Source organism: Lampetra planeri, chromosome 37 (assembly GCF_965212315.1).
Source record: "Lampetra planeri chromosome 37, kcLamPlan1.2.h2, whole genome shotgun sequence".
In the NCBI taxonomy this organism is placed as follows: domain Eukaryota; kingdom Metazoa; phylum Chordata; class Hyperoartia; order Petromyzontiformes; family Petromyzontidae; genus Lampetra; species Lampetra planeri.
The window spans coordinates 6174081-6184565 of NC_136143.1; positions in this window are offsets into that span (position 1 = coordinate 6174081).

Genomic DNA, 10485 nt, shown 5'->3' on the forward strand with positions numbered 1-10485 from the left:
TGTACGTGTGCGCATGCGTGTGTGAGCAATATGTAGCGGTCAGCACGCTGCGCTACGAACCCGGTGACCCGAGTTCGATTCCCGTTCACAGCCAACACCAGTGACGATTATTTGAACCGGTCCTGGGTCTTCCCTAGGTCGATTCAGCCTGAAATGAGTACCTGGTGTGGGGTGTAAACATCGCAACTAGAGAGACAAAGGCGGTCGGGCATGGTATTGGCCACCCACCCCCTCGTGTACCGTTCCGGCCTTCATAGATGCTCGCTAACAGCACTTGCCCCAACAGTCCGCCAAGGCTACGCGGGGGGGTCTTTGTCTTTGTAGTGTAACGCCAAGTTGCGTATTCTTTCCAGATCCATTCCAAACCACCGGAGAGGTCTCTCTCTTGGATCAGTGTCACCCCATGCCCCAGTCGTTCTCTCACTGTGCCGCGCCTCATTGCTCCTGAAGTCTAGAAACCTCTCCTCTGTAGTCTCAGCGAGCAGTCGCTAATTTTTCGTTCATCGGATTGTCTCATGCTCCAACATTCGAAGCCCCACGTGTCGGTTCATATACACCTTGGCTTTTGTTGCCGCGTAAATATATTCCAGTTGACTTTATATCTCGCTGAGATTTTGCTAAGGTAAGACGTTCGCAAATCAATCTCGCGATTGTTCAGTCACTTCTAAAGCACAGTCGAGCGTTTCCCCGTGTTTTAAGACGTGGAGGGGAACAACCTTCATTCTCTCTTTGATGTTCACTATCTTTCTATACCTCAAGTCCCCCGAGCAAAGTAAGATATGCGACGTTGTGCCGTATAGCAAGTGGGAAGTGAATTTAATGTGCATCAAGCAGTATAGGGACGTGTGTTTTTTGATAAATACAATTTCTTGGTGCTCGTAATAATTTTTTGTACAATAATATTTTTACACGTTGATTTTTTTTCAATGTTTGTTTTAACTTGAAGCTACGGAGCTGCGCATTTATTTAAATTTGAATGCCGCTTCGTGCACACGACATCGGCGTTAAGCGAAAATGCAACAGCAACAACAACAACGACTTCGTTTCAAAGCATTTACGCATTCATCCCGTCTTGTAACGATGATGTTATCAAACTCTCGTACAAAATTGTGTTGCTGATAGGGACTTGCCCTATTACAAACTGGCCTTATTGATAAAAGGGCTTGCCCTATTACAAACTGGCCTTATTGATAAAAGGGCTTGCCCTAATACCAACTGTCCTTATTGATAAAAGGACTTGCCCTATTACAAAATGGCCTTATTGATAAAAGGGCTTGCCCTATTACAAACTTACCTCATTGATAAAAGGGCTTGCCAAAAAATTGCAGACTCCATCCAGTACAAAAGGACTCTTGGTGCGTTTTGGAGGTATTTATTGATATTTATTGTTATAAATACCTCCAAAGGCAAACGCGTGTTGAAAAGTGCTACATGATCCATGCTTATGCATAATTTTCCCTAAGTAGTTTAAATGTAATTACCGAAATAACATCGATTCACGGTAATCTGGCAGCAGTTCAAGTATGTTCCTGTAAATATCAAACTGGCCTTTCGTGGTGGCCCAGTGGCCCAGAGGTCAGAGACGGACCAGCCAGTATCGCTGAGAACCTGGGTTCGAGTCCGTGTTTGAGCGACCCGTGATTCAATCTGGTTCCGATGTGTAGAGAGTGCATGTACACACGCACAATAAATATCATTCCACGCGCGTGCCACCCTCCTACCAACATTGAATGGGATCAGAGTCAGAATATTTAGTTATACTGGAGGAATCCAACGAGCTTTAAAGTTCTGTTTCATAGATGTCCAGTAGGGGCGGGTCAAACAGTTTCAACAACAAACAATACGAAACATAGGATAGGAGTGCACAGTACAAGGTAAACAAATCACTTTAAAATATATACAAATAAAACTAAACAATACTCTGTGGTTCTTTCGGTAAAGTCACGTAGGTATAAAAAATAGATCACGACGTTTCGATGGCAACACAAGCAACCATCATCAGGTGTGAAACAAACACACGGCAGGAGGACTGCTGACGGCCAGCTGATTGTCGAAATGTCATGATCTATTATTATTTTTTCTACCCACGTGACTTTACCGAAAGAACCAAAGAGTGTGGATTCCTGCAGTCACGAAAGCTTCAAATCAAGATTAAAACTAAACAATGTTTATCTTACCAGGTAAAGCCCACTCAACTATTAACTTCGTTTTCAGAAGCGACCTTGGGGTCACGAATGATCGCTCGGCAAAGTGGCTTATCACGTGGTAATATTTTGCAGCAAGATTTGACAAGAGTCTCCCTGTATTATGTTTTACAATCATGAAAACTGGCTTGGGACTGCATTGCTGTGTCTATCTCAAAATAACGGCTGGTTGTTTGTTGTTGTTGTTGTTGTACTTGCATTTTTCTTTAAGGTCATAATTTCTTGTTCAATTACGACTCGTTTGTGAGCTCTGTGATTATTGTTGCTGTTATTGTAGACTTTGAATTAAAGATTTGTTTTTTGGGTTTTTTTTCTTTTTCTAATTAATTACCATGACTCCCACTGGATTTTGCACCGGTTTTCGTGAGGTTGATTTCACATATTTAAAAAAACAAGCACATGCTGCATCAGTGGTGGAATGGTAAACGCAAAGGACTTGCAATCCAGAGGTGGCCGGTTAAATTTGAATCTCTCGGCGCGGCGACTGAAAAAAAAATGGGGCAATTTTTTTAAATTCCCCTCCACCACCCACCTCTGTCCACCCACCCACCACAGTTAAGTTCGATCGGCAGGTGGTGGGGTGAAATGTGGGCACTCTCACTTGTTCCAAGACGTCTGGCCAGTGTGGGAGAGTAGACCAACTTTCCCTCTGCATAGGCTCTCTTGCGGAGTGCTCCCTGTAGTTGAAGCCCTTCCTCCAGCTGTGGCACGAGTAGGCAATTGCAGGGCTGCACCTTCATAATTGTACTTTTATTAATCCACTTTCTCAATCCGGCTCCATGCATTATCGCAGGTTTTCTCTGCAAGTCAGGAACTGGTCAAGTGTGGCAAATACAAAAGATGGTATTGGGAAAATATATATCGAGAGAGAGTGGCATGAAAGGGCAGAGATGAGAATGCTGGGATAGATGTCGTGAATCTCTAAGGAAAAGGGGTCACTATTATTCTTGAGAAGACAAGGGTGACGAGGCGTTGATGATTTGGGCACGAATTAAAAAGAGACAAGGAGCGTGAAATGAGAAGGGCTATGGAGTTGCCATTGGTGCAGGGTAGACGGAGCAGAGAGAGAGAGAGAGATCGACGGTGCGCTGGGAGGACGTGGTGGAATGATATTTGATGAGCGTGGATGTGACACAGAGAAGAGGCAGAGAATCGTAGAAGCTCATGGATAAAGAAGAGCCGAGCGGCCGCAGTCACGGGGTTTGTGGGCTCGAAGATGCAGAAACATAATAAGGGTGAAGATTAAAAAAAGGTTACAGAGATGGCTCAGTGGTCAGAGCTTGAAATGTATTCCTGACACGATTTTCTGGCTTGGCGACCTCAAAATAAAAGTCCGATTGTTGCTCAACTTCAGTGATTTTTCATTGCAAGTCCCGCGGGCCACTGGGGTCCCCTGGTGGCCTTTAGCGCGGCCCCTGACATACGACCCCAGACAATACACAGCACGTGCGAAAACACATCTTGCAGGCGGTGTGGAGGTCCTCACACTGATGTCTTATCGGCGAAAGTGCCCCCCTCCTTAAATTTCGATTTAAAGCTTTCGTGACTGCAGGGATTCATCTTCTTGGTTCTTTCGGTAAAGTCACGTAGAAGGGAAGTAATAAAATAATACAAATAAAACAATAAAATAATTCTCACAACATTTCGGCCACAACGCAAGCAGCCGTCATCAGGTGAAGACCAGGTCTGTCGGGGAGACAGAGTCTGAATGAAAAATAACAGCGCTAACGAGACGCTGTCTCCCCGACAGACCTGGTCTTCACCTGAGGACGGCTGCTTGCGTTGTGGCCGAAACGTCGTGAGAATTATTTTATTATGTTTTATTTTATTATTTTATTATTTCCCTTCTACGTGACTTTACCGAAAGAACCAAGAAGATGCCCCCCTCCTCCCGCCGACCTCTAGAAATTATTGATGAACACTGCTGTACATCAACATCAGCCACGCGATAAAAGAAGACCACGAACCACCTGGGTTCGAGTCCAGGTTCCAGCCGCCCATGATGACATCGGATGTTTAAGTGCAGTGAGATGATCGACTCGGCTCCGTTCACACAAAAAACGCAACGTTCAATTTGGTTTTGCACTCAACTCGGCTTTGAGAATTCAATATTTGCCGACATTCTTCCCCCGAGGAGTTCGACATGTCGGGTTGAACCATGCAATGCACACGTCTCTGACAACGGCGTGGGAAAGTTGCGCTTGAGCCCTGATGGAAATTCTACATTCCTATGGGAGGGCCGACTCATCTCTGCCAGGGGACCAGTTTGTCGATGGCAGGCCGGAAAAAAAACCAGGACAAGCAATCAAAATCGATCAAAGTGACATTAAGATTGGTGGTAAATTATATGGGGGGAGAGGGGGGGTTGGAGGGGGGGTAAGCACTGTGCTGGGTGAGTGACCTTGAGCATGAAGGAGGTCATTCATGCCGCACGTATAAAAATAACAGCGCTAACGAGCACGAGTCAGATTTACAATTAAGCGATTTGACTGAGGGCTTTTCAGACGGCGCACTGGGATGTGAGAGCGGTCACTGATGGGGCGTTCGTCAAGGAGGCATCGATTCATTGATTCATATCGATGGTTACGCCTCGCGAGCATTTCTCTTCTAACACCAACCCAGCCCCCCGCCCTCCTTCCATACGTAAACCATACCCCTACACTGACCTCCCTTCCTCCCCGATCTCTCAACACATACCCCCTCAACAACCACACCTGCCCTTCCCCCACACATGGCCCACCCACCCAATTCCTCACCATACCCTCCTCACCTACCCCCCTCCAATTCCACATATGCAGCCCCTCGCTGCAAGCCTACGTCCGACAGCACCTGCCCCCCCCCTTCCCTCTCCCTTCCCTCCACACCTACCCCCCTCTCTCTCCACACCTGCCCCCTCCCCTACACACCTACGCACCTCTCTCCCACACCAACCCACCCTGCCCTCGCTACCCATTTCATTCACCCCTCCCTGCACCCACATCCTCCCCCCCCACCCCCGGCCCACTCCCCCCACACCTGCCCCCCCCCCCAAACCCCCCAGAGAGACGAGTGCCCGCGTGCCCATCGCGCATCCGCGCCTAGGTCTCAATCCCTCCTCGCGCCGTCCCCTTGACAACAACAGCAGCAGCGGTGGCGGCGGCGGCGTCAGGGGGCTTCTTAGCAGCGTGGCCGCCATGCGGGGTGGTTCGGGGCTTTGCGAAGGAGCTCGTCAACTTGCCTGCTGCCTCCCCGTAGCCGCTCGCACCAAGCGGCCCAGTGTCAACGTCGCTCGGCCACCTCGCGCGTCTAAAAAAATACGGCGTTGTTTGGTCCGTCAAAGATTATTGTATTTTTTTCTTTGCCAAACGAAATGTAACGCGTGGCAAAAAAATTATGCCGTAAAAACAAAGTTTTTCACTATAAATCCTTTATATGCGTGGCGGCTAGAGTCCTCTCGTCCTCTGGCTTGAGATGGCTGCCACCTATGGGTCAGATGATTGCCTGCCACCATTAAGCAATTGGTAATTAAATATATAGATATTTTTTTCCTAAAAAGTGTCAAATTTTTGAAAAAAAATTTCACGAAAATAAATTGTCACGCACAACGAGTCTGTGTCAGCTCGATTGGATCACGGGAAGTGGGTTAAAAAACTACCGAAATATTTGCACGGTCGTAAGCGCGCAAGCAAGCAAGCAAGTGAACTTAATATAAAGGATTTTAAAAAATGAAGGCGGGCGACGTACACGTGGGGCCACTTTTTGTCGGTCTAGGGGGAGCCTCCCCCCTGACGCCGCGCGAGTTGTCGGGGCTGCCATTTGACCATACTTCACCACGCTGGTCGATGCGCGTTGACGAAAGCAGCGAGCATGGGAGTGCTGTCCAATGCTACGATTGACTTTGCTGCACAGACCTCTGCAGCACACGACGTAGCACCCACCAGCAGCAGCAAGCAGCCTATAGCACCTGTTATGCACGCACGGTGGTCGCCCATCCGAGCGCTGTCCAGCCTCAAGGCCTGCTTAGATTCCGAGATCCAACGAGATAGGACGCGTTACGAGAGACTTAGGTCACTGTAATAAAAACAAAGTAGCATACTCGCGACCAGGACAAACATATTCCATCGACTAAATGCTGTTTAATATTCACAAAGCAGAATTTATTCCTGGGCGCAGGGGTATTAGCACATTCTAAGGATAATTATATGTAATTGTATTCGTTATTTGGAGAACACTTCGTTTGCAGTGGTGCACAAGTGCAATTTTCAAACAAAACACTTAACACGTTCGTCAATAACACCGTGGCTTGAAAAGTTAAATATTTTAGACAATAAGCGATGTTTCGGGCAATGGCACTTTTTCAGAGCGCATAAATCAGTAGTCTGAAAACGTCGCCTATTATCTAATTATATGAAACATATTTGTAAGGCCAGTGTTATTGGCGTGTTGAGTATTTATTGTTATTTGTGCTTCTGCACAGAACCGGCCCTAGACCTTTGGGGGCCCTAAGCAAAATTTGGTTGGAGGCCCCTTTGATGTATGATTTTTTTCACCCACTAGCTAGCAGTGACTCTAGGGGGCCCTCTGCTGGCCACGGGGCCCTTTGCAATTGCAAGGGTCGCTTAGTGGCTGGGCCGGCTCTGCTTCTGCACCACTGCCAACGCAGCAACTGCAACAATAAAATGTCAACTCTGAGATCACACTTCTATTATACATTTACATAGTTACATACTGTATACATATAAACACGAAAGCAAAAGCATACTTCGGCCAAGTTCTAAAAACATTTCAACTTTGCCTACTTTACCCGTCGATTAATAATCAAGATTCGGGGTTGCAATTGGATCTGAGGACCGATTCTTTCCTCTAATATTGTGATGATCACTATGAGATCTCTTTTACCAGTGGCAAAATATAGTAGTAGGTTTTTACCCTTTTAAACTGGTACAAAACTGACACCTTTATTCAAGGCATCATGTTTGCAATAACCACAACACAAGTAGTCAAAAAAGCAAACAAAAAGAATCAACTCTGATAATGATAATAATATGCACTTATCATTATCAGAGTTGCTTCTTTTTGTTTGCTTTTTTGACTACTTGTGTTGTGGTTATTGCAAACATGATGCCTTGAATAAAGGTGTCAGTTTTGTACCAGTTTAAAAGGGTAAAAACCTATTACTATTGTGATGATCGTAGCGCCTCCAGTGGCTGAAGAGGTCACGCGTGAATCAATTACAGTACAGGAAATGGTGCAACATAAAAAAAAATCGTAAATAATTGACACCCATGCATACGATTCATTTCCATTGCATCATGAGCGTAGGGATCTGAGGAACTCTTCCGGAAGTTGGATCGCTATCACCGTCTCATCGTCTCTCGCGCGTAACCTCCCTCTCATGATCCCACCTCGCGCCGTGTCTCTCCCGTGTTCTCAGAATCTCTATTTAGACTCGAGGAATCCGATGAGCGACGAAGCAATTTTCCACAATTTCCTCCAATGGACGGTGCTCACCGATTGGTGGCGCTAAAAGCAGAAGTTAGTTTAGAGCCCCTCCTCCTCTCCTTTTGACATCTAAACACCGAGTGATAACACATTGCTGCCGAGGGAGCTGGTAGGAACGTTGGGTTGCTCGGGCAATGGTCAGGGTCAACGGCGGCGTGGTGTATTCCGCAAATATGCCCGACTGTGAGGGCGGGCACAAGCCGGCGTGAGTAGGTTAAACGTTGAGTTTTATAAGAGCACCACAGGGTGACCAGCCCCTTCCCACCCAGCCCCACCCCTCCCACCCCCCACCCAGCCCCACCCAGCCCCTCCCCACCCTCCCCACCCAGCCCCTTCCCACCCTCCCCTCCCTACCCAGCCCCACCCTCCCCTCCCCACCCAGCCCCTCCCTCCCCACCAGCCCCTCCCTGCACAACGGACGGACACAATAATCCCCTGTGGGCTGGTGAAACCAGGAGGTTCATACCAGTAACAGACGATTACAAGGGGCGGCGATGTAGTGAGATGAGAGGAATGTGGTCAAAGTAGAGATACGTCATGAGATGAGATGAGAGATACGGACGAGACAGTTGTCGTAACATGTGACAGGTGCAGGCAAAAAAAGGATTTGACATTCATTTTATTTTAATGAAAATTTCACATTAATTCGGATTTGAGTTCGAGCTGATATAGCCGGTGTATTCCTATTTTTGTTTCATGAATATGGAACCCTGTTCTTGGTTCTTTCGGTAAAGTCACGTAGAATGGAAACAATAAAAATTATAAAATAAAACATAATAAAATAATTCTCACGACGTTTCGGCCACAACGCAAGCAGCCGTCATCAGGTGAAGACCAGGTCTGTCGGGGAGACAGCGTCAGACGCTTTCATCAGGTGACGGCTGCTTGCGTTGTGGCCGAAACGTCGTGAGAATTATTTTATTATGTTTTATTTTATTATTTTTATTGTTTCCATTCTACGTGACTTTACCGAAAGAACCAAGAAGATGAATCCCTGCAGTCACGAAAGCTTTAAATCGAAATTTAATATGGAACCCCTTCAACTACTTGAGGCACCATGCTTTTGCTTAGTGTAGCTTATTCCGAGCGCCACACCAGACATCCTCTCTCTGCCTCACCTACCGTGGTAACATTCCCTAAGGCGGTGCACGTGTGACGCTGTGACACACACACACGCGCGCGCACCTCCCCACACCAAATTCAACAATACAAAAAAAAACATCGTTATCATCATATTTGCACTGTATTCTTGCCTGCAGCGGCTGCTGCGACCTTTGCAAATACTCTCTTGCGCTGTCAACGGTAACCCACTCCTTAATTTCTCACCCGGAAATTAAGCGACGAAAACAACACGATTTTGTATAATTACAGCACTTTTCGTAAATGGCGCGTGCGTGAATCACAGGAGGAGGAGCGGTGGCGCAGTGGTTATGCGACTGCGTTGTGACCTTGGTTCTTATTCCCAGCCGTCGTGAGGAGTTGATGATGTCTGAACCCGTACGGGCCACCGCCAACATGCACTGACCAGCGTGGTGAAGTATGGTCAAACAACACCGCGTAACCGACCCCCTGCCTTCACCCATTAGCAGATTGAGAGATCTGTGATAACAAAAAAAAACCTCAATAAAATCATGAGCGTCGTTGTGTAAATAATAAATCACTCAGACGTACATGATATTGTACTGCATTATGTATTGTATTATTTAAAAAAAATATTAAATGGTCTGCCCTTTGTCAATCCACTGCCAGATGAAGGCCTCCACGTGCTCTGCCGGTCGGTCGTGGGAGTTGTTTGATCGTACTTCACCACGCTGGTCAATGCGAGTTCAATGCAGGGACCATATTTTACATGTACATCCTGAATGCCAAAAAAACAAACCATGACCACTTCTCCGCACCCAACCCCCTAGCGCTCAAACGAAAGCAGGGCAGTGCTGAACTGCTTTAGGTGGAACTGGGCCAATTATGGAAATTCCACATTGCCATGATGGGGACCAGTCCACCCATTCGGCACTAATTGCATTCGCTCAGTAATCACCGTATTTATATATAACAATATCCATGTACGGTAATTGCCCAAAACGTTAGTCCGTTGCAATACGTTTTACGAGTGGGTAATGATGATGATGCAAGCACTGGGCAGATTATGGTTGGCGATGACGAAACTAATTTGTCCAATGCAGGGTAGATTCGTGCCGGCCATGCGTACTGCGTATGAGTTGCTGGGTGTCTGTCAATTAAGAACCAGTGGTTCTTAACATGGGCTGCGAGATGCCCTTTCTGGGGGTGCGAGACGTGCCAGATTAATTAGAAGGTAAATAATAATCCAAAGACAAATTACGCACGTACGTTACAACCACTTTGTTTCATCAAACCTCTGTATTTTTTAACAGCAAATATTTTTTTACGATTAATAACCAAGAAGGTGCAAGGCTGCAGTACAGGTTTAAGAACCACTTGGTTTAAAGATCATTGAGAACGGATGAAAATTGAAGTGGGGTGGGGGGGGGGCTAGAATGTGAAGGGGAGGGACTTGACGATAACGAGGCGGGGCTAGAGGGGTAAAGTGGGAGGGGCTAGAGGGTTAAGAGGAGGGGTTGAAGGGTTGAAAGGGGGGGGGGGGCTGATTTTGGGGGGCCTCGTCGTCATCATCAGCCACGATCAATCCACTGCTGGATGAAGGGGTTCGTGGGCGCGTCTCTCGAAAATGAACGTCGCTCCCAACCCCTTCCTGCCCCCACACGGACAGCGCGGCGAACTAAATAATAAATAAACTATTCCGCGCGTTTCGGAGCATTCA